The 23,890-nt window shown below is 40.4% G+C and overlaps 1 long non-coding RNA gene across 1 annotated transcript; it reads left to right on the top strand.

The window, feature by feature from the left end:
* Positions 1-52: 52 nt before the first annotated feature.
* Positions 53-16,065, top strand: LOC140493504 (uncharacterized). Its single transcript, XR_011963696.1, has 3 exons — positions 53-308; positions 11,959-12,116; positions 15,710-16,065. It is a non-coding gene; the product is annotated as an uncharacterized lncRNA (long non-coding RNA).
* Positions 16,066-23,890: the final 7,825 nt, after the last annotated feature.

Here is a 23,890-nt window from a genome sequence, read left to right as displayed (position 1 = left end):
GAATACATGTTCATTTTCAATCTGCGATAGTTTTGTTTTGCTGAGCAAAGTTATTAAGAGTTATGGGCCAAAATCAGGCATATGGATTTAGGCCACAGATTAGTCATTGCCTAACTGAATGGTGAATTAGGTTCAAAAGAGCTGAATAGCCAGCTCCTGTTCTAAGATAGCGACAGAGGTTATGATCTAATGTTTTTGAGCTCACTGTTGTGTCCAGAAAACTGTAGAGTATAAGACAAAAGATAAGGAGCTGTTCTTCGAACTTGTATTGAACTTCGCAGAATCTCTAGCAAGCTATGAACAGAAAGGTAAGAGTAAGGCAGAGAATTAATGTGACAAGCAACCAGAAGCTTGTAATTGTACATGGGAACTAAATGGAGGTGTTTTGCAAAGCAGTCACCTAGTCTGTGGGTGTTTACCTCTCCAATGTAGAACAGACCACATTACAGAATTTTAATTTGCAAAAACAAAAATTCACTTAGGAGTATCTGGGACCTTGGACAGTGAAAAGTGAGGAGGTGAAAGGGATTTTAATGTTCTTCCTTTGTTTGCATTGAAAATGAGAGGTTAATATAAGATAGATAAGTTGCAGATGGAGTTTAATGCGGAGAAGTGTGAGGTGATTCACTTAGGAAGGAGTAAAAGGAATGCAGAGTATCGCGCTAATGGTAAAATTCTTGGTAGTATAGATGAGCAGAGAAATCTCGGTGTCCAGGTACATAGATCCTTGAAAGTTGCCACCCAGGTTGATTGGGTTGTTAAGAAGGCATATGGTGCGTTAGCTTTTATTGGTAGAGGGATTGAGGTTTGGAACCATGAGGTCATGCTGCAGCTGTACAAAACTCTGCAGTATTGCATACAGTTCTGCTCAGCACATTATTGTGGCAGCATAAGGATGTGAAAGCTTTGGAAAGGGTTCAGAGGAGATTTACTAGAGTATTGCCTGGTAACAAGGGAAGGTCTTATGAGGAAAGGCTGAGGACTTGAGACTGTTTTTGTTAGAAGAAAGTTGAGAGGTAACTTAATTGAGACATATAAGATGATTAGATAGGTTGAACAGTGAGAGTCTTTTTCCTAGGATGGCAATGGCAAGCACGAGGGGGCATAGCTTTAAGTTGAGGGGTGATAGATATAGGACAGATGTCAGAGGTAGTTTCTTTACTCAGAGAATAGTAGGAGCATGGATCATACTGCCTGCAACAGTAATAGACTCGGCAACTTTAAGAGCATTTAAATGGTCATTGCATAGGCATATGGACAAGAAAGGAATGGTGTAGGTTAGATGGGCTTCAGATTGGTTTTACAGGTCGGCGCAACATTGAGGGTCGAAGGGCCTCTACTCCGCTGTCATGTTCTATGTTTATGAGGAATGAATGAGAAGTGGAAATAGGTATCGTGAAGCGAATAGGCTCCATAGACAACTGAAAAAGAGTGGGAAGGGGAAGATGTATTTGGTGGTTGCTGGCGAATGTTGTCATCTATATGAATGCTGCTGATGTGGAGGCTGCAGACAATGAAACCTTTAATGGGTTTTCAGCAGAGGGGAAGAACAGAGTAATGTGAAATGGATTGGACACTAAGATCTTATCAGCCATGCTGACTGGGAATCCTAAATTGAGAAAAAAGGCTACCTTTGGAACTGCTTGCAGTTTGGTGTGGTGCTTGCATCCTTGCAAAGGAGACAGAAACTGAAGAATGGAATCTATCCAGAAAGCAGGGTTTGACAAAATTTAGATTACATAAAGTCTACACTTGTTGGTCTAAAATTGTGACTCAGCCTCTTTCAGTTTTGTACCATTTTTACTAAATACTCCTTTTGGGTTGGCGTTCAGAAAGTTGAATAAGGAAAGAAGTAACACAGTAGAAACTACACTTTCATTTGGTACTTGTGATTTCTAAAACAGAAAAGGTATGATATTAACATTAATTTACAAAGGAACTGTGCCATCATTTGTGAGAAGCAAATTTGCAGAGTTAATTCTCTAATGAAGCTGCTAATGCTGTATGTCTTGTATAAGCATAACACCAATTCAGTAAAAAATTTGTGAGTCTTTTGACACAGACTAACTCTGGCAAGTTTGCAATGAAAGTGCTGCTAATTAGGCTAGGATCCAGACACCAACTGCTGGCCTTACTTTCGTGGTTCCATGGTGCCTGCCATGGACAAAATTAGGAAATGAGGGTTAAAATGGGACTGGAGCCAAGGATTTCCAACAGGTTGCTTCTTGACGATTCTTAGAAAGGTTTGGCTTAGTATTCATTGTGATGCCAAACTGATGGATGGAACTCAGAAGTCCTTTTAAAAAATGTATATGTTCTTTAAAGGTAGCACCTTTACAAAGTAAACCATTTCTGATGTTGGGCATCACCAGCATTCTTTCCTAAACCAAATATTTATGCTTGGTAATTTGCCTTCTGATTCGTGGGTATCCACTACTCCATTGTAAAGCTAACAACTCCATCTTATGAATTTTGGTAGTGCGAATGGCAAAGGGTAGAAGATTCTCTGCATTTTGCACCTCAATACACTGCCATCCTTCTCCCCGGCATGCAAGTATAACAGCAGTCTGTGTGTATGAATAATGGAATGAGGTAACAATGTAAATAATAATAATGAAATTATTGATACAGGCTTAAATAATAAAACAAAAAGCACAAAGGAAGTTGGTCACAGTTATCGCAGATCAGTAATCTCAGTCCCAAGACATATTGCAGGATTTCCTCTGAATCGTGTCCTAGCCCCAATCAGCTGCAGCATCAATGACCTCCTTTCCATCATTAGGGTCAGAAAGCGGATGTTATTGATGATTACACAATGTTCAGTAACATTCATGACTTTTCAGATATTGAAGCAGTTCATTTTAGTATACCACAAGTCCTGGCCAACATCCAGGCTTGAACTGATAAGTTGCAAGTAATGTCTGCACTGCACAACTACCAAGTAATGACCAAATCAGATGAAAATCAAACCATCAACCTTTGACGCTCAGTGAAGTTACATCACTGAATCCTCCATTATCAACATCCTAGGGGTTACCATTGATCAGAAACTGAACTGGGTCACTCATCTAAATTTTATGGCTACAAGACCAGGTGAGAGACTAGACATTTTCCAGCAACTAACTTCACCTCCAGTGTCTTCAATACCAATCCACTACCTACAAGTCATAAGTCAGGATTGTAATTGAATTCTGTCCGCTGGCCTGAATGTGTGCATCTCTAACAACACTGCAGAAGTTGACATCATCCATGTTAAAGCAGCTGTTAGATTTTCACCCCAACCACTACTTTCAACATTTGTTGCCTTCTTACCAACGCACTGTAACAGCAGTGTATGCTATCCAGAAGATGTAGTGCAGTCACTTACCAAGGGTCCTCTGATAGCACCTTCCAACTCTGCAACCTCTATCACCAAAAAGGACAAGGAAGCAGATATATATGAACACAACTGTCTGCAAGTTCTACTCCAAACTACTCATCATCTGGACTTTGAAGTATTTTGCTAATGCTTCATTGTCATTGCATCAAATATCTTCAGTCTCCCTTCTTAACAGCTCTGTGGACATCCCTATACTCCGAGGGCGGCAGCAGCTCAAGAAGATAGCTTACCATCACTACCTTCTTCAAGATAATTAGGAATGAGCAATAAATGCTAGCCTAACCAGTTATACTCATTTCCAATGAAAAAAAAACAAGCAGAGCAAAATAGTTACTTACAAAAACAACTCTTATTGGTCGTCAAATCTTGCACTTGTATCAATGAAGTTGCAACATTTAGTCAATACATGATGGGCATTGGTGCACTGAATAAACTGAAACATTTTCAAGTATGATTTGCTCATGATATCCTCACCCAATTCACAAAGATTTTATATCCTCCGGATGTAGGTTTGCTTGCTGTGCAGGAAGGTTCATTTTCAGACGTTTCGTTACCATACTAGGTAACATCTTCAGTGAGCCTCCGGACGAAGCTAAACTCAGAGAGTGGATTCAAGCAACAGTAGAGCCACTTTCTGCCATGTTAAAAAAAACATGAGCAGGAAATGCAAATCCTGGAACGAAGATTGGAGGCAGTGAAGGAAAGGACTGCAGCATCGGAGACCCTGGCTGAGGTCTCAGGAGGAACGACCCAAACGCTGGAAGACCAGATTCGTTTCCTTCAGGATCAAGTCGATAATATAGAAAATAAAAATAGAAGAAAAAACTTACGGATCTGGGCCTCCTGGAAAGTGAAGAAGGCGAAGATCTTGCTGGCTTCCTGCAGGGATGGACCCCGAAGTTTCTGCAGCTAGAGTTGGAGTCGGATCTGGTCGGTGTTGAGCAGGCCTACTGGATCACAACACACAGGTCCAGGCTGAAACAGCGCCCCTGTGTGGTCCTAGTGCAGCTCCTGTTTCATAAAGAAAAACAGTTAATAGTGGAAGCAGCAAGAAGATTGGGAAAGAATTCACAAGTTTTAATATAAAGGTTCAAAGATTATTTTTTTTTCAAGATTTTTCAGGAGCCCTGGTCAAGAGGAGAAGAACATTTGATGATGTTAAAAAAGAATTAAGGAACTTAAACATCCAATACTCCATGAAGTATCCAACCGTTTTACATCTCACCCATGTGGAAACTTTGACTCCACTGAAAAGGCGAAGGACTTTGTGAAATCTCTGAATTGAAGGACCTGAGTTGGGATGGGAGGGGAGGGGTCATGATTGTGAACATTGGTTTGGGGCCTTTTTAATTATCCCCCTTTCTATTTCCCTTTCCCCCTCTCACTCTTCCTCTTTTTTTGTGATTATTAGTTGTACATGTATGGTTTTGTTGTAAATTTGTTAAGTGGGAACTATTTTATAAATCCATCAGCCAGGTAGTATCTAGGATTTTTTTTAATACTATCTCTTTGATTTTGCATTTGGTGTGACTATATTTGTGACTAAGATGTGTGGGGGCGAATGGGTAGCCACTGTTTCAGAAAGTAAATAACAAATCTTAACTCCCTCAGCAAGAGGGGATTAAGATGGTAATAGGGATTGGGTAGGGTGCCCTCTATAGGCAGAGGGGAAGATCCCGAGCGAATGGGGTATTATTTGGGTATTTGTTTCAGTTAAACGTAGTGTTTATTTTCTTAGATGTAGTTGTTTCTATAGGAATAGTTCTTAAATTTTATAGAATTAGTATCTTTGTAACTCGTCACGCTTCAGATAAGTTCCTTCCTCCTGGGAAACCAAGGGCTGTCCTAGATGACCATGGTTAGTGATTTGTTCAGATGGTGCATCTGGAATATAAAAGGGAGTCATTCTCCTGTTAAAAGAAAGAAGGTCTTGTCGAGCCTCAGGACGGAAAGGGTGGATATTGCCCTGCTGCAAGAGATGCACCTGACAAGGAACATTTGAAATGATAGCAGGGGAGTGATGATAAGGTGTTTTTCTCATCCTTCAGTTCTAAGAGTAATGGGTAGCTATACTGATCAGAAGGAACTTCCCCTTCCAAGCAAAGGAGCAGATTAAGGATGATCATGGAAGGTTTATTATTTTGAAAGCCCTAATATGTAGAGAAGAAGATGGTGTTCTGAATGTATATTGTCCCCCGGCACACCCTCTTAAATTTCTGATCGATGCAGTGGCTAAATTAATGAATCTTGGGGTTTGTCGTATGATTATTGGAGGAGATTTTAACCGCCTTATAGATCCAGAGTTTGACAGGGTGCCAAAGGGCCTGGCAGGTACGCCAGTGCAGTCTAAACAGTTGATGGACATATGTGATGAGTTCGGATTAGTGGATGTGTGAAGGTATTCCACCCTAACTGAAGAGATTTCATGTTCTATTCCAACCCACACAAATGTCATACACAAATTGATATATTTTTTATGCCATCTGATGGTCTGGACAAAATGTTTGTATGTAAAATAATGAATATAGCTGTTTCGGATCATGCGCCAGTATACTTAGATATTAAAGTCAAGAGCGGTGGAGCAAATACACGTCACTGGCACATGGATTCATTTTTGTTAGGGGATAGTAAATTTATTGAATATGTTATAAGGGAATTCATGACCTTTTGGGATATTAATTCAGGTACAGCTAGTAATCCGGCAATACTTTGGGAAACTACTAAGGCATATTTACAAGGTCTGATCCAAACAATTAAGTCATATGGTAGTTTTTCTGGTTATAGCATCAATTTCACAAAATCAGAAGCCATGCCAGTAGGGAGCTTAGTGGAGATGCCTAACTTAAAGGATAAAATGCAATTCCTGTTTAGGTAGTCATCAAAAGGTTTTCTGTATTTGGGAATTTTTATTATCCCTTCCTGCTGTATACGTCTAACTTTGTACAATTACTAGCGAGGATAAAACAGGATTTGCAGCAATGGGAGGGATTACCATTATCATGGTTGGGCCGAATAGCTCTGATTAAGATGAATGTCCTTTCCCGACTGCTATATTCCATGAGAATGCTCCCATTACTGTTATCTAGACAAGTATTACTGAGGATTAATGGTTGGCTAGGGTCCATTATTTGGTGTCATAGACATCCTCTAATTAAATTCACTAAATTACAGCTTTTGCAAGCTGAAGGAGGGATCGATCTTCCAGATTTGAAGAAATATCAAATAAGTGCTTTGTTAACATATGTTGGTGACTGGGTATGGGGGAATTCAGAATCGATATGACTTGATATTGAAGCCTTGGGAGATTTGTTCGAGGGAGAGGTCCTGATGTCATTCAGTCAGTTAAGTCAGAAATATGGATTATCCAATAAAGACCTTTTCCGATACTTCCAGATAAGGGACTATATACAGAGGAAGACCACACTCCTGGCCCAATGTTATAAATCAGATGTGGAGAAAAGGGTACTTTGGTGTACGGGTACTCTTTCACTTAGTACTTCATATCATTTACAGAAAAGCCGTGCTCTGGGGGATATGGAAGGACTCTGTAAGACGTGGAACCAAGACAGGACATTTCACCGGAGATATGGAAAGATATCTGGGGGAATGTAAGGAAAATTTCAGTATGTAACAGAGCACAAGCTATGCAATTGAAGATCTTACACAGGGCTCATATGGCACCAGAAAGGCTAGCTAAGTTTAAAAGAGGAGTGTCACCAGAATGTCCCAAATGTAAAGTTAATATAGATACTCTCACACATTGTTATTGGTCATGTTGCAAGATCCAAAGATATTGGAGTGCTATAGTAAGGGAGTTAAAGGACATTCTGGGGACTGAAATTAACATGAATCCAGTAATTCTTCTTTTGGGGCTGCCAAACTTGCCCTCTCTGGGAGAACATGGGAAGAAACTGTAATATCCTTGCCCATTGCGCGAGGAAGAACATTTTACTAAATTGGACGTCAGAAAAATCACCAGGTCTTATGGGGTGGCAGAGGCTGGTGATGGAGCATCTCCTCCAAGATTACCTCACAAATATGGTACACCACAAAACAGAACAGTTTTGTAGGACGTGGTGGTCCTTTTAAAATTATATTGAAACTGACATGTCGGCAATATTAATCAGGCCCGTGGTATAGCCGTGGGAACCTTTATGGGTGCCCGTGGGAGCCCGGGAGGAGGAGACTGGAAGGAAAAGAATATGGATACTGTAGGGGTACTCCCAGGGATGGGAGCCTCAGTGGAGGTGTGATGAGTAAGAGAATAAAGTAGTAAGACATTATCTAATTTAAGTAACTTGAATGTAATTTAAGCTAGTATTTATTAAATATGTTTGTAGTTTAATTTTAGTTAAGTAGATTTTGTGGTGCTTATATCTTCCTACACCTTCAGAGTTCATCCTATTACTTTTAGTTCCTGTTCTGATCATAGCAGTAACTTGAATTTTCTCACTCTGTTATCTCTCAGTAAACAATATCATTTAACTTCATCCCACTCAAAAGTTTCATTCTCAGTGTCTGACCCCTTCACTCCCATTCTGTTAAGGACTAATAGGAGATGGTGGGATAATTCCTCTATTTTTCCACCTTTTAATTCATTATAGAAGTTTTAAGAAGTCCAGTGATACAAGACAGATTTTCTTGTAAATTTAAAAAAAGATAGAATAAAGGATTATTTCTCAAACCCAAATATAATGAGTCCAGAACTAGAGGGCATAGGTTTAGGATGAGAGGATAAAAATTTTAAAGGGACCTAAGGGACAACATTTTCACACAGAGTGGTGTGTGTATGGAATGAGCTACCAGAGGAAATGGTGGAGGCAGGTACAATTACAACATTTAAAAGGCATCTGGATGGGTATATGAATAGGAAGGGTTTAGAGGGATATGGGCCAAGTGCCGGCAAATGGGACTAGGTTAGCTTAGGATATCTGGTTGGCATGAACGAGTTGGACTGAAGGATCTGTTTCTGTGCTGTACATCTCTATGACTCTATAACAGCAACTACTCATTAATTCACAAATGATACAGAAGGAAAGGTCATGAGAAAAAGAACTGGCATGTGCTTAGGATTTTAGAAAAGTCCCAAAGAAATCATTAATATGCTTAACAAAAAATTGCAAAGAACTGTGGACACTGGAAATCGGAAACGAAAACGAATTGCTGGAAAAAAATTAGCTGTCTGGCAGCATCTGTGGAGAGAAATCAAAGTTAACATTTTAGGTCCAGTGACCTCTTCAGAATCCTTGAAAGTGGAATTGCAAATAGACAGGGTAGTGAACAAGACATTTGGTAGACTTACCTTTATTGGTCAGTGCATTGAATATAGGAGTTGGGATGTAATGTTGCGGCTGTACAGTACGTAAGTTAAGCCACTTTTGGAATACTGCGTTTAATTCTGGTCTCCCTGCTAGACAAAAGATGTTAAACTTGAAAGGGTTCAAAAATGATTTACAAGGATGTTTCCAAGGTTGAGTTATAAAGAAAAGCTAGGGCTATTTTCCCTGGAGTGTCGCAGGCTGAGGGGTGACTTTAAAGAAGAGTATAAAGTCGTCATGGGCGTGGAACAGCCAAAGTTTTATCCCAGGGAAAGGGAGTCCAAAACTAGAAGGTATAGATTTAAAGTGAGAGGCAAAAGATTTGAAAGTGATCTATGGGACAACCTTTTTATGCAACTTGCATGTGTATGTATGCAATAAGCTGTCAAAGAAACTGGTACAATTACAACCTTTGAAAGACCCAAAACATAAACTCTGCTGGACCTACTGAGTTTTTTTAGCAATTTGTGTTCTGTTTGTCAAGAACGTGCTTATCATTCTGCTGGAAACATTGTTGGCCTGGTGTTTTCCTTCTGGTTCATTGAAACACTTGAGTTTGGAAGTTTCGTGTAATGAATTCACTCTGGCTTACCTCTTGCAATAGTAGGTTTCTGACAGGTATTAAGTCTTTTTCAACCAAACCAAATTTTACAAACATATGAATTAGGAACAGGAGTAGGCTTTTCCATCCATGCAACCAGCTCCAAAATCTTGGTTCCCTGGTGGTAACATCTTGACCAATCAGAGCAAACTTGCCACCCAAACAGCACATCTTTCTCATGAAATATAAATAAGAAATTTTATATTCTTGTGATTGTGTTCTAATGTGTGCAAGACAAAAAAAATCAATGACATGTCTCTTTACAGCAATATAAGACATCAGTTGGATTTTATTCATACTACTGTTCTCAATTTTGGATCTCTCACAGCATGTCATTGAATAGCCATAGAAAATGTTTGGTGGAGGGCCACTTGAATAATTCGTAACGGATTATATCTACCATGGTAGACTTGTAGAGCTGAAGCCCATTACTGAGGAAGAGGGCATACTTTGAAGAAATTAGATTAGTATATTTAAAAAGAGGAAAATGTTAACATATGCATGCTCTGTTACAATTATATAATTGAGATCGAACTGCAATATTTATTTGGGAGTTTTGAGTGAGAAACAGCAGTCATTTTTCAACCTGGCCAACCCTGTCTAGAAGAGATCTTGGCAAAACATGACTAGAAAAATAGATTTGAATTTTTAGAAATATTTTTAATGACCATGAAGAAACAATGCCACAAGGAAAGTAGAGGCTCTCCCTGCTAATCACAGGAATCATGTAATAGATATATAAAATTAATGTGTATCAAAAATTATATGAGATGGCATTGTTCTTCTCTGCCCCCAAAAAAATGTTGAAAAGAAAGGCTGCCACATAGACATTTATCAACCTGATGGCCATTAATAGGCTGGATATTGAATTTACACTCCTCACAGATAGGAGGTCTCATCTCAACTCATCACCTAACAGAACCTAGGAGAAAGTGAGGACTGCAGATGCTGGAGATCAAAGTCAAAAGGTGTGGCAGTGGAAAAACACAGCCAGTCAGGCAGCATCCGAGGAGGAGGAGCGTCGATGTTTCAAGCATAAGCTCTTCATCAGGAATGCAGGGGGCCCCTTATTCCTGATGAAGAGCTTATTTTGAAACGTCAACTCTCCTGCTGCTCAGATGCTGCCTAACCAGCTGTGCTTTTCTAGCACTACATTTTTTGATGCCTATCCGAACCTGGCCATTTAGACACACCAGTAGCACAACTGAGCGGTGGACCCTACTGGTTCTTTTTCTAATAAAAAAAATATTTTTAGGAAATGGGCATCACTGACTAGGCCAGCTTTTATTAGCCATTCCTAATTGCCCAGAGAGCAGTTAAGAGTCAACCACATTACTGATGTGTGCAGTCAAATGTAGGCCAAACCAGATCAGGATGGCCAATTTCCTTCCTTAAAGGATTTTAGTGAACCAGATGGAATTTTACAACAATCAATTGATACTAATTATATCGTCGCCATTAGGCTTGTTTTTACTTCTAAGTCTGAAGTTCCTACAACATAAACATGGGGCTCTGGATTACTAGTCCAGTGACATTACCACTGTGCCACCACCTTCCCTGCAGCTTGAGTAGGTGTTCAGCTATGGACTGAAACTTTGTTAGTGTTTGGGGATTAAGGAGGGCTGGGTGGAAGCCAAGTTTTGCAGGACCATTGTAGATATCATGCATGGATAGTTAGCAGGAAGGTCACTATAGGATTTCACATGAACCCCCACCGCTGCCCCGCCATCTGTTGTATAAGGTGATGGCTCTGAAGAGGCTAATATTTATCTTACATTGGTTCCACCCATACAACTGATGTCATAGATCGTCTTTGGGTGGAGACAAGGAGTTCTAGATTTCAGAAAAGACTTCGATCCTCAAAAGGAAACAATTAGCTAAAGCGAATGTAGGATCATTAAAGGCAGAGTCAGGAAAATGTGTGTCATGGGGAATAGAGAAATGGCAGAGAAGCAAATTACTTACTTTTTTAAACTACAAGTTTGATGGAGTGAAAGTCACTGTGGGGTAAAGCAGTTTGTCTCACTGTCTTTGCAAAGTCACCACATAAATTGCCTTTGCTGATCCAACAGCAAGTATCACATCTTATTTCCATCCTATCTTACCTCATGCTGCTCCCAAAAGAACTTGCCACTCACCAACATCCACCATAAGATCAGCTTGTGACTGTGCCATCTTCAAGAACCTGAACCAGACCTGGATGAGTTTTGCATAGGGACCTGAAGGGCCTGATTAAAGGATTTGTTCTTGAGTGCTGTCCTGTTCCCAGAGGAGATCATGCCATTGATGCCTGGTCAGAGATCATTACTGGGTCAGTGCCCTTCCAGGGTTGAAGGAAACTGTGCTGAAAGAAAATAATTGGCATTTTCCCTGTTGCCAGGGTAAGTATCATACTATGCTCTCTGCTATCTCACACTGACACTGCCTCTGCTCCTTCATTCACCCCCACCTGACTTTTGCTCTGACACCCCCTTGCGTGCAACAGCTTCACTCATTCTCTTCCCACATCCCATCATCCTCCCACACTACGAACCCTATATGTTTTCCACACTGCCTCCTCACTCCCTCTGAACATACCAACTCCTTTCCCCTTATGCATCAGCACTAATAGTCATGCCATCCACTTGTGTCTAACATTTGCCCCCTTTATGTCATAACAGGAGATGACATTCTACAAGAGGGTGGAGTGAAGGTGAACTAGTGAGGGGATTCTGGATGGCAGAATTCTTAACCCCCACAAGGAAAGAATACTCACCATGCATAGAGGATTGGGACAAGTCCTGCAGGAATACAAAGACATCTCTGTCCTAGCAACTGTGTAAGTACCACTTACTTGTAGTAACTCAGACTAACCTTTACTAGACTATAGTGTGCTGCATTAAGCACTGCCTCTAACTAGACACCTGCTCGGCTCATGGCAGGAGAAGACCCTGTGTCCCGATTATAAGTGGCTTCATGGAAATACTCAGGGATGGCCAAGATTGGCAGGCAGGTATTGCAGATACTGTAGCACTCCTCGCTCTGAAGCAACTGTTTGGCTGCCTCCATTGACAGGTTGGCGGCTACAGTAGAGAAACAAGACCAGAAACCTCAGGGGGCCAGGATTAGTCCTCAAGAGTAAAACCATTGGAGAGGAGGAAGCAAGCACTGGTCATAGTGCAGGTAACCCCACTTTCTTATGGAGACAGGACAGTGCCAGGAGGCACTTAGCCAGAGGAGCCACATACAGGTCCCTCAACAGTGTACACACTGCAGAATGATGAGATTTCTCTATCTCCATCCTATCTGTTCCTCTCAAGTCTTTAAGAGGTTCAAGCTGGGAAGGGTCACAAGACCAACATTTCTTGAGACTATGCAAGGCAAGTTATTGAAGGTTAACATACAGTTGCAGTAAGATATTTGGAAAGCAAATGGAATGTTAGCCTTTATTGAAAAATATTTGAGTAAACATATAGTGAAGGTTTGCTTCAATATATAGGAGTTTGGTTGGAGCCCACCTGGAGTACTGTGTGCAGTTTTAGGTTCCTTATCTCAAGAAAGATATTATTGCCATAGAAGCTGTACAACGAAGGTTCAACAGACTTATTCCCAGATAGAGGGACTATCCCATGCAGAAAGATTGGGCAAACCGGGCCTATATTTTCAAGAATTTCGAAGAATGAGACATGATTTTATAGAAATCTATAAAATATTTAAAGGTATAGGAATGATAGATCCTTGGCTGGTGAGTCGAAAACCAGGAGATGCAATTTAAAAATAAGGGTGATGCCACTTAGGTTCAAGATAAGAAGAATTTTTTTTTACCAAGAGGGTTGTGAACCTTTCAAATTCTTTACCACAGAGGGAATGGAATCTCAGTTTTTGAGTACGTTTAAGATAGAGATTGATAGATTGCCAGTCACAATGGGGATGGGGTGAGCAAAACATATTTGAAATATTCCATCAGCCATGATTGCAGGCTCAATGGGCAGAGTGGCCTACTGCTTTTCCTACATTCCTAAGGTGATACAAGACTCCCTGAGTTACTTCACTGGACTGTCATCTTTGAAAATGTGCTCAAGCCTCTGGAATGTGAATTATACTCCGAGCCTTCTGACTCAGAGATGAGTGTGTAATATACCTGATAAGGCATGATAAAGATGTCATCATTACTTTTTGGTATAACCTATGTTCAAGCAGTCCCCTCCTTGTCAATGAATTGCATAAGGGGAAATCGTGTATTCGCTCATTCAATAATTATGCTTGTTAAGTAGGAAGTATATTTGGTTTCTAGGTGGTTTCAGTTGAGATGATATTATTTCTAATGTAACTCAAAGATATTCATTGTTTGAGGCCGCAAGGAGCAGGAAGTTATTTTTGGAAATGTTTGTCTAATTAACAGCAACTCAGTTCGTTTCAACAATAATTAAAGAAAGAGCAGACATGTAAATCACAGCACTAAACATGTTAACCTGAAATTGAACAAAGTGACATTGCATTTGTATAGCACCTTTAATATAGTAAAACAACCAAAAGCACATTACAGGAACATTACAAAATGTGATAACAAGCCATATTAGGGAATACGACACGTGATCAAAAGCTTGATCAAAAGAATAAGTTTGAAGAAACGTCTTAAAGTTAAATCTAAGTAGTTATACTGACGTTCCATACGAGTTAAGTATTACTAGGCTGTTAAATGCTATTCACCAAATCTGAGAACAATTTCCTAGTCAAAATATAAATGGAATCCCTACAATGTGGAAACAGGCCCTTCAGCATAACAAGTCCACACCAACCATCCAAAAAGTAACCCACCCTGACCCATTCCCCTACCCTCTATTTACCCCTGATCAATGTACCTAACCTACACATCCCTGAACACTATGGGCAACTTAGCATGACCAATCCACCAAATCTACACATCTTTGGATTGTGGGAGGAAATTTATGCAGGCACAGGGAGAATGTGCAAACTCCACACAGTCACCCAAGGCTGGAATTGAACCTGGGTCCCTACACTGTGAGGCAGCAGTGCTAACCACTGAGCCACTGTGACGCCCTATAATTAGTCTACTTGACACAACGAAATCAAAGGCCACATCCAACAAACTTCTTGTGTGCCTACTGATCTTAACAGATATCAAAGGCTTGACATTCTAGAAGTTTGGTTCCACTGGTGAACTCTACCCATGAGAAAGCATCTTTTCCCCCCACATCTTCCCAACTTCCTAATCAGTATTTACCCCCTCAACCAAATCACAGAAACAGATCTTCTAGTTTGATTAGATTAGATTCCCTACAGTATAGAAACAGGTCCTCAGCCCAACAAGTCCTCATTGACCCTCCGAAGAGCGACCCTCCGAAGAACAACCCATCCAGACCCATTCGCCTACATTTGCCCCTGACTAACGCACCTAACACTACAGGCAATTTAGCATGGTAGTTATCACATTACTGCTTATAGGAGCATATTATGCGCACAATGTTTGTTGAGTTTCCCCACATTTTGTCAGTGATTATACTTCAAAATAACTTAATTGGCATACACTCTAGGACATGTTTGGGTGTGAGAGGTGCTGCATAAATCCAAGACTTTTATTTTATCAAGGTGCCAAGTGGATCAAATTTTGCAAAATTTCACTTTGATTCCATTGACTTCATTGTGCTGGGATATAGAATGAGCTGCTGCTTCACTATTATCTAAATTATACATACATAAAAAATTGAAAGCAACTCCATCCAACAGTTACACATCTACCCAGTCAGTTTCTAAAATAAATCATCAGCATCTACAGTTTAAACAAGCAAAAAAAAATTAGAAACTGAAGTGAAATGAGAAACATTTTACTTTAAAATTTTATACTTATTCATAGAAACAGAGAATCCCTACAGTGTGAAAACAGGCCTTTCAGCCCATCAAGTCCAACTGATCTTCGGAAGAGTATCCCACACAGACCTAACCCCCTTATCCTATCCCTATAACCCTCATTCCCTATGGCTAATTCACATAACCTGCACACATCCCTGGACACTAAGAGCAATTTAGCATGACCAATCCACCTAACCTGCACATTTTTGGACTGATGGAAGAAACCCATGCCGACACAGTTGTAAAAACTGTATTTTTCTGTACTTTTGATTGTGGACTAAAATGGGGGAAAGATTGTTTTAAAAATCAAGGATTGTGAAAACGATTACTGCACTTTTTAAAAGCAGGTTGGAGACATGCATTGGAAGTGCTGTTTATTCAAGCAGGAAGGGAAGATTTAATTACAAATGAGCTAAAACCAGCAAGTGTGTACAAAGTGAGATTTGCCCAGAAACAAGTAGCTTATAGGTCCATGGAGTGATAATCATTTGTCGCCGATCTATCTGCCAGCAATGATTGGCTCCGACGTAGCTGAATAACTTGTGGTTATGAATAAAATAGGTGGAAGCCTTCGGATCTCCTGAGGGAATGGTGCTAAAGTTATCTCTGCAGCAAAAAGCACATAAAGACTGAAGAAATCCAGACTATTTCCCTTCAGTAGTTGCTGTGAGCTGTTGCTTTTAACAACTATGTTCATCACTTTATAAATTATGAACCAATCGCTCTAAGCATCCTGCATGCAAGTAAAAGTATCTGGAAAAGAGAGAGATTGCCTAACAAACCCTGACAAAAGGATCATCTCAGTGAATCCTGAGGACCAGGATTGTTGAACTGCCTTCCTGATTTTTCCTTCCACTCAGAGGACCAATTTCTTTGTCTCTTCCTGTGTCTGTCTGCTTGTGTGTGTAAGGGGAGTTTTATAAGGGGATTAATGTTTTAACTAGTAGATTTACATGCTGATGGTTCATAGTTGTTTACCTGTAATTTGAATCTGTTTATTTGCAATAAAAAGTTATTCTTGTTACGTAAAGATGCTGGATCATGTTTTCTGTCAAACTCGGTCTGAAAAGGCAAGGAAATTGGGGAATTTTGCATACTGTTATATCTTTAGTTGCAGTGATGACTTTGAGAACAATAGGACTGGATTTCCACTGTCCTATCCAGATGAGGGATGTAAGTGGCAGGGAATGGGACCTGATTTTAACCACTTGTAAATGTTTCAGGCCTCCTGTGTCAGCATCAAGCCCAGGTATAGCAGTGACAGATGCCAAGTAAAGCTCCTTCTACACTTCCCCAACAACATAGATCTGTTTCATTCTTAGCACCAGTACTTCCATTCCACTCAGCACATTATAGCCTCTTCAACTATGATTGCCATTTAGTAAATTTATGCACAAGGTCAACATTCACTGCTGGCATGATGGCTAAAATTTGATTCACATAGGACGTTCCCAGCCAGCAGGCAGAGGACGTTATAAACCTTTGACCATGCACAATTTAACTCAAAACCTAAAGCACTGCATCATTCAGTTCCCAAAGGGGCTAAAAATACTCTTAATTCTTTAAAACTGCAAATTGATGAAGCAGGCATTGTGACTAAAGAGGTAATTTTAAAGAGCTTTTCAAAATTTTGATGGATTTTTAATAAAAAGAAACTTCTCATAGAAAAGCCAGAAAACAAAGTATTGAGGTAATTGGAAACAGAATCAAAGGGAAGATGCAGAAAAAAACATAATTATGTTCTGGAATGCACTGCCTGAAAGAATAGTGAAAACCAATTTAATATGAACTTTAAAAGGAGATTGAATTAATACTTGAAAAAGAAATATTGGCGTTCTATGGGGAAAGTGGGATTGGTTGGATGGCTCTTTCAATAGCTGAATGGCCTCCTGTGCTGCAAGATTCCAGGAGTTCAAAATCCATAACTTGATGTAATTGAGAGATTTGTATGCACATTCTAAGATAAGATTACGGTACATAACCTGATACACAATTAAAAGTTAGAATGATAGAGTTTCAGACTGAAATGCATTGGATAAAGAAAATTAATTCAATACATTGTCTTGTCCTGATTAGATAATTAGATTATAAAATCAGAAATAGAAAGTAGAGTCCAAACCACAATAAGTTAGTCATTGCTGAATGAACAAATGCATAAATAAATCATAAACTTTTTTATAGCTATGTATAGTGATACTGGTGTGTGCACTGTTATTTTCTGATGGCAGCAGGATATTAATAGCATACATGCAATAATGAATGGCTGTTCAGAGAGAGAGATGTACTTTCAATGATCATGGGACATAGGACTAAGAAGCAGGAGTAGGCTATTTGGCACCAGAGACTGTTTCACTATTTGATGATTATGTCAATCTGGCTGTGACCTCAATGCCATTTTCCTGCCTATGACCTTTGACAAGCTCAATCAAAATCTACCTAATTCACTCTTAAATTTATTCAGTCTTCCGTTTGGGGAAAAGAATTCCACAGACTTTAATGACATTGAGAGGAATGTTTTGATTGAATGCTTGAACCTGGCAGATTCTCAGGGCTCTAATTTGTACTTTACTTTGAAAAAAGTTGATTTAATAACTTTTCTCATATCCTTGTTCCAACTCATTAATACAATTTGTTTAAAACTTGTACTTATGGGTTTTATGTAAAACTCCTTCCTATATGAAGTGGTGAGAATTTACTGACCAGTCGATGGACTCACTGCTGGACGAAGTGAAGGCAAGAACACACACCTGGATTGAGATTGTTAATCACTGTTCCCAGAAGCAACTGATGACAGTCATTTGAAAAGAAATTGTAGAAAGGACCAATGCTTTGTATAGAACCCACAGGACCTGTAGCAAATTTAAGAAAAAGATTTCAGCCCTGAAGAAATCTGTCAAAGTTAGCGAAGAGTTATGATCATTGGTCATACAAAGTGAGAATGGTGTCTGCCAGGCTTCATGAGTTGTGTGTCTTCAGATGACTTAGCTAGCGAATCCTGGAGCTACAGGTCTTTGGGCAGTTTAAAACAATACCATTCTACCACATCCAAGAAAAATCATCTGTACCTAGATTGTAACTGTCTCATGCTGGAAAATGCCAATCAGTAGTATTAGGCTTTCTAGTGTTGCCAAAATTTGGGCAAGTGATGCGATTTGGGATGTATAGCATAATTATAAATTGTTAATGACATTAAGTATAATTATCAGTTTCTAATGAATTTATGGAAAGAACATGTAACCTTAAGTTGTAGCAAATAAAATACAAAGTTATGCAAATACATTCTAAGTATTTTAGTAACTTCTACCCTTGGGTTTCTAGCACAAGATGATTCTTGCACAGTGTGCTCATTGAAAATAATTCAGAATCACGATCTGTTTTGAACATCTGTGATATTATATAAGTTGAAAAAGTCAGAACTGTGTTGGAATACTGTTGCCTTGGTGGCTGCAGCACTCATAACACTCCAGAAACTCCAGAATCATCCATGGCAAAGCAGTCCAGTTAATCAGCACTACTATCCACTACCTCAAGCATTCATCCCTTCCATCATTTCTGCTCAGTGACAACAGTGCATACCATTCACAGGATATACAGCAGCAACTTGCCAAGGCTTCTTTAACAGAACCCTCTAAACCTGTGAGCTCCATTGCCTAGAAGAACAAGGGTAGAAAGATAGGGTAAACAAAGGGAATTTTAATGTGCAAGTCTAAAACTAGAACCATAAGGTAAAACTAGAAATAGAAGGTAATCACCAATAAATCCACGAAGGAATTCAGAAACTTCTTTATCCAGAGAATGGTTAGAATGCAGAATTTCCTACTATCTGAAGAGTTTGAGGCAATAACTTAGATATGTAAGGGAAAGCAGGTACTTGAGCACACATAGTAAGACCTGGGCACCATGTAGACTTGAATTGATAAGCATCCATAAGACGCAAACGCTACGTTATGACCAACTCCTATAGGATGGAGTCTAACCATCTCCCCTTGATATTCAGTGAATGACATTGCTTAATTTTCCATTGTCAGTTTCCAAGCCTGGCAATGGCCTCAGTGTTACACCAAGAAAGACCGCAACCACGAATTCAGGTTGGGTAGAGCTGAGGAATACAAGGGACAGAAAACTGTGTTGGAAGTTCCCTAAGAGCAGTTGCAGCATTAGACAAAGTATGATCTAAAAAAATCAGAAACGTATATGGCAAAGGTAATGTAGATTAGAGTGGTGCTGGAAAAGCACAGCAGGTCAGGCAGCATCCGAGGAGCAGGAAAATCGACGTTTCGGGCAAAAGCCCTTCATCAGGAATGGAGGCAGGGAACCTCCAGGGTGGAGAGATAAATGGGGGTGGGGGAAGAGGGATGCAATGGAGCCAGGGAGAAGGTAGCAAAGAGTGCTATAGGTGAATGGGGATGGGGATGAAGGTGATAAGTCAGAGGGGAGGGTGGAGCGGATAGGTCGGAAAGGAGATTGGCATGGAAGGTGGGGGGAGGGGAAATGAGGAAACTGGTGAAGTCCACATTGATGCCCTGGGGTTGATGTGTTCCGAAAGATGAGGCATTCACCCCAGTTCCAAACTTCCAGCTCAGCACCATCCTCATGACCTATCCTACCTGCCAATCTCCCTTCCCACCTATCAGCTCCACCCTCCCCTCTGACCTATCACCTTCATCCCCACCTCCATGCATCCATTGTATTCTTTGCTACCTTCCCCCACCTTCCTCTCTGACCTATCACCTCCATCCCCACCCCCATTCACCTATTGCACTCTTTGCTACCTTCTCCCCGGCTCCACTTCTCCCTCCATCACCATTTATCTCTCCACCCTGAAGGCTCCCTGCCTCCATTCCTGATGGAGGGCTTTTGCTCGAAATGTCAATTTTCCTGCTCCACGGATGCTGCCAGACCTGTTGTGCTTTTCTAGCACCACTCTAATCTAGACTCTGGTTTCCAGCATCTGCAGTCCTCACTTTTGTCACAAAGGTAATGTAGTAAACTTGGAGAAGTTTATTCTTCATATAGACTGGGAAATCAAATTTCCAATTATAATGTGAAGAGCAAGTTCAAGATACTTTTCTAAATGCAAATATGAAAGAACCAATTAAGGAATAGACTATTTAAAACCCAGAAATGTGCAATGTCATAGGATCAATTATTCATCTTGTAGTAGAAAGGCCTCTAGGAAAGAATGATCACAAAATGATTTAATTTTATGTTGGTTTTGCAAGTGACTTAGCTAAGTACAAAACCAGGATCTTAAATCTGAACAAATTATTTAGCTGTGGGAAGTGAGTTGGCTAAGGTAGATTGGAAACTAACTTAAAAGTTGATGGCAGACAAGCAACATTAACACAAGTCACAAAAGTGTGCCCTGTGTTGTGTGGCATCATGTTTGATAAGAAATACCAACATGCAGTTGATCCATTACCAGCAATCAAAATTCATGGGTAACTTAGTACAGGTACACCTGTTATCTGCAAATGTATTGCTGACAGCTTGAGAAAAACAGCAATAATTAATGATGCCTTCTTCCTATGAATTAGTCCCTTGACGTTTATTGGGAATAGGCTGTGATGGTGTTTATACTTCCTGCTGCCTGACCTGCTGCGCTTTTCCAGCAACACATTTTCAGCTCTGATCTCCAGCATCTGCAGTCCTCACTTTCTCCCCAATTCAAAGTCAACATTGGCTGATGTCCTTTGATTGATACCCCCTCCTTTAAGACCATCCTTAATTCTAGCAGCTTTGATTTGTCCAAATCCCCTTACCTTTTTTTCTTTCACTTGGTGCAGTTTTTTTCCTCGCATTTCTTTCTGGTCCTTGATATTTTCCTGACAATGTTTTATTAATGCAAATTCAGTTACAGAAGTTTGGTATCTTAATTAGTAGCAAAATTTCAATAACTTTTGTTACTTTGTTGCTCTTTGCCTGAGTACTAATTATGACTTTAATGGAGTTTATGTGCAGAAAGGATGAAAGGATAAATCTGTGTGGGAAAATATGATCATGTATGGTTAATAAAATGAAAATGGGTGCTCCTAAATGAATGGACGAGATGAAATTACTGACTTGGTATTTGATTCTATTTTTAAAGTATTAGCATCTTTCCTCCAGCTTAAGGACAGTAATCCATCTCTACACACTGCATGTTACATGGGTGTGTACAGAGAAATATCGAAGTTCAGTAAAATGAAGGAGACCATTCAGTCCAACATGTTTGTGCCAGCCAAGAAAATGTCATCTATCTTAATCACACTTTATAGCTTTTGGCCCACAGTTCTGTAGGCAATGATGCATGTGGCTCAGTGATTAGCACTGCTGCCTTATAGTACCAGGGACCTGGGTTCAGTTCCAGCCTTGGGTGACTGTGTGGAGGTTGTACTTTCTCTCTGTGTCTGTGTGGGTTTCCTCAGGTGCTCTGGTTTCCTCCCACAGTCCAGAGATGTACAGATAAGGTGAATTGGCCATGCTAAATTATTAGATGCATTAGTCAGAGGGAAATGGGTCTGGGTAGATTATTCTTTAGGGTGGCTCAGTGGTTAGCACTGCTGCCTCACAGCACCAGGGTCCCAGGTTTGATTCCAGCCTCGGGCAGACTGTCTGTTTGTACATTCTCCCCGTGTCTGCGTGGGTTTCCTCTGGGTGTTCCGGTTTTCTCCCACAGTCCAAAGATGTGCAGGTCAGGTGGATTGGCCATGCTAAATTGCCCATAGTGTTAGGTGCATTAGTCAGAGGGAAATGGGTCCGGATGGGTTACTCTTCGGAGGTTCGGTGTGGACTTGTTGGGCCAAAGGGCCTGTTTCCACACTGTAGGGAATCTAATCAAATGCATATCTAAGTTATTTTTAAACTACAATTATGGTCTTTGCCTCCACCAGTCTGAATGACACCCTCCAGTCAAAGAAGAGTCTCAACTCCTTTCTAATCCTTCTACCAATTAAACCTATTATAACTGCTGAAATAACTGCAATTAGGCCAGTATTCCATCACGAAGTCACCCTTTATTTACATGTGCATAGCACATGGACAAACCAGCTCAGAACCAGTACAAAGTGAGGACTGCAGATGCTGGAATTCAGAGTTGAGAGTGTGGTGCTGGAAAAGCACAGCAGGTCAAGCAGCATCCGAGGAGCAGGAGAATCGACATTTTGGAAAAATTCATGATGAAGGGCTTATGTCTGAAATGTCAATTCTCCTGCTCCTCGGATGCTGCCTGACCTGCTGTGCTTTTCCAGCACCACAATCCAAAGCTCAGAACCAATCCCTAGAATGAGGAGTCTCTCTGAATCTCCTGTTTTTATTTCTCTTCTTTCTTTTTCTTTTTTTGTATGTGTGCAGGTGTGAGACACACTGAAAGACACAAGGTGTACAAATCTTTATTCAATTTCCACCACGAGGAAGAAAAGAAACATCCAAGTGGCCAGTGACAAGCAGTGCCCTTCTCACCAAAGGGCAATGCTGCGTGATCAAAGAGTGAAGAGGAGGGCAGGGATTAAATCAAAATAGAGTTGGATGGGAAAATAATACACGCTGTCCCTGCAGCGCCCACCTCTCCCTGAACAGCTCAAGAGTGTTGGTGGATACCGTGTGTTCTTTCTCCAGACACCTGGGCTCTAACATATCCGCAAAATCTCCTGTTTATTCTTTTTTTAGGTGTGAGACACAGTGAAACTCCTGTTTATTTTTTTCTGTCTGACCCATCTCAGACACTTTTAACACTCCTTTTTTGTCTTTTTTTCCTTAAACCCCCATACTACCGCCTATCTGCTGTAGTGCTTATTTTCTCCCAGCACCTGTATTGTGTTTGTGCAGGTGTGAGACACAGTGAAACTCCTGCTTATCTTTTTAAATTATTTTTTAAGAAAAGAAACACCCAAGTGGCCAGTCACAAGCCCTTCACATCAAAGGGCAATGCTATGTGATCAAACGGTGAAGGGGAGGGCAGGGGTTAAATCAAGATAGAGTTGGACGGGGAAATAATACACTCCACTCCTTGTGGTGCCAACCTCTCCCTGAACAGCTCAAGGGTGCTGGTGGACACAGTGTGCTCTTTCTCTAGAGACACCCGGGCTCTAACATAACTGTGAAATCTCCTGTTTAATTTTTTTTGACACTGATCCAGCTCCCTCAGAGCCAGTTCACAATGTGAATAGGATATCTGATACTCCTGTTCTTTTTTATGTTTTTTCTTTTTTTTTTCTTTTTTTGTGTTTTTTCCCTCTTTACCCCCACACTACCTCCTAACTGCGGTAGTGGTTATTTTTCCCCCGCACCCATGTATGTGTGTGCAGGTGTGACACACAGTGAAAGACACAAGGTTTATGAATCTTTATTCAGTTTTCACCACCAGGAAGAAAAAGAAACACCCAAGTGGCCAGTGACAAGCAGTGCTCTTCACATCAAAGTGCAATGCTGCGTGATCAAACAGTGAAGGGGAGGGCAGGGATTAAATTAAAACAGAGTTGGACTGAAATAATACACTCCACTCCTTGCGGTGCCCACCTCTCCCTGAACAGCTCAAGGATGCTGGTGAACACCATGTGCTCTTTCTCCAGAGACACCCGGTCTCTAACATAACCGCGAAATCTCCTTTTTAAAATTTTATTAAACATTCACAGTTTACAAAACAATTAACATTTACAGAGAAACAGCAATTTTACAAGGGAATGGAATGGTAAAGCCAAGCCCCAAATCCTGACATTCAACCGGTTTTCAGGGAATTGAGGACAAACCTCACATCCCAGTTTC

Source organism: Chiloscyllium punctatum, chromosome 2 (assembly GCF_047496795.1).
Source record: "Chiloscyllium punctatum isolate Juve2018m chromosome 2, sChiPun1.3, whole genome shotgun sequence".
Classification (NCBI taxonomy): Eukaryota; Metazoa; Chordata; class Chondrichthyes; order Orectolobiformes; family Hemiscylliidae; genus Chiloscyllium; species Chiloscyllium punctatum.
The sequence above is the reverse complement of the archived record's forward strand: the minus strand, read 5'-3'. Positions and strand labels throughout refer to the sequence as shown.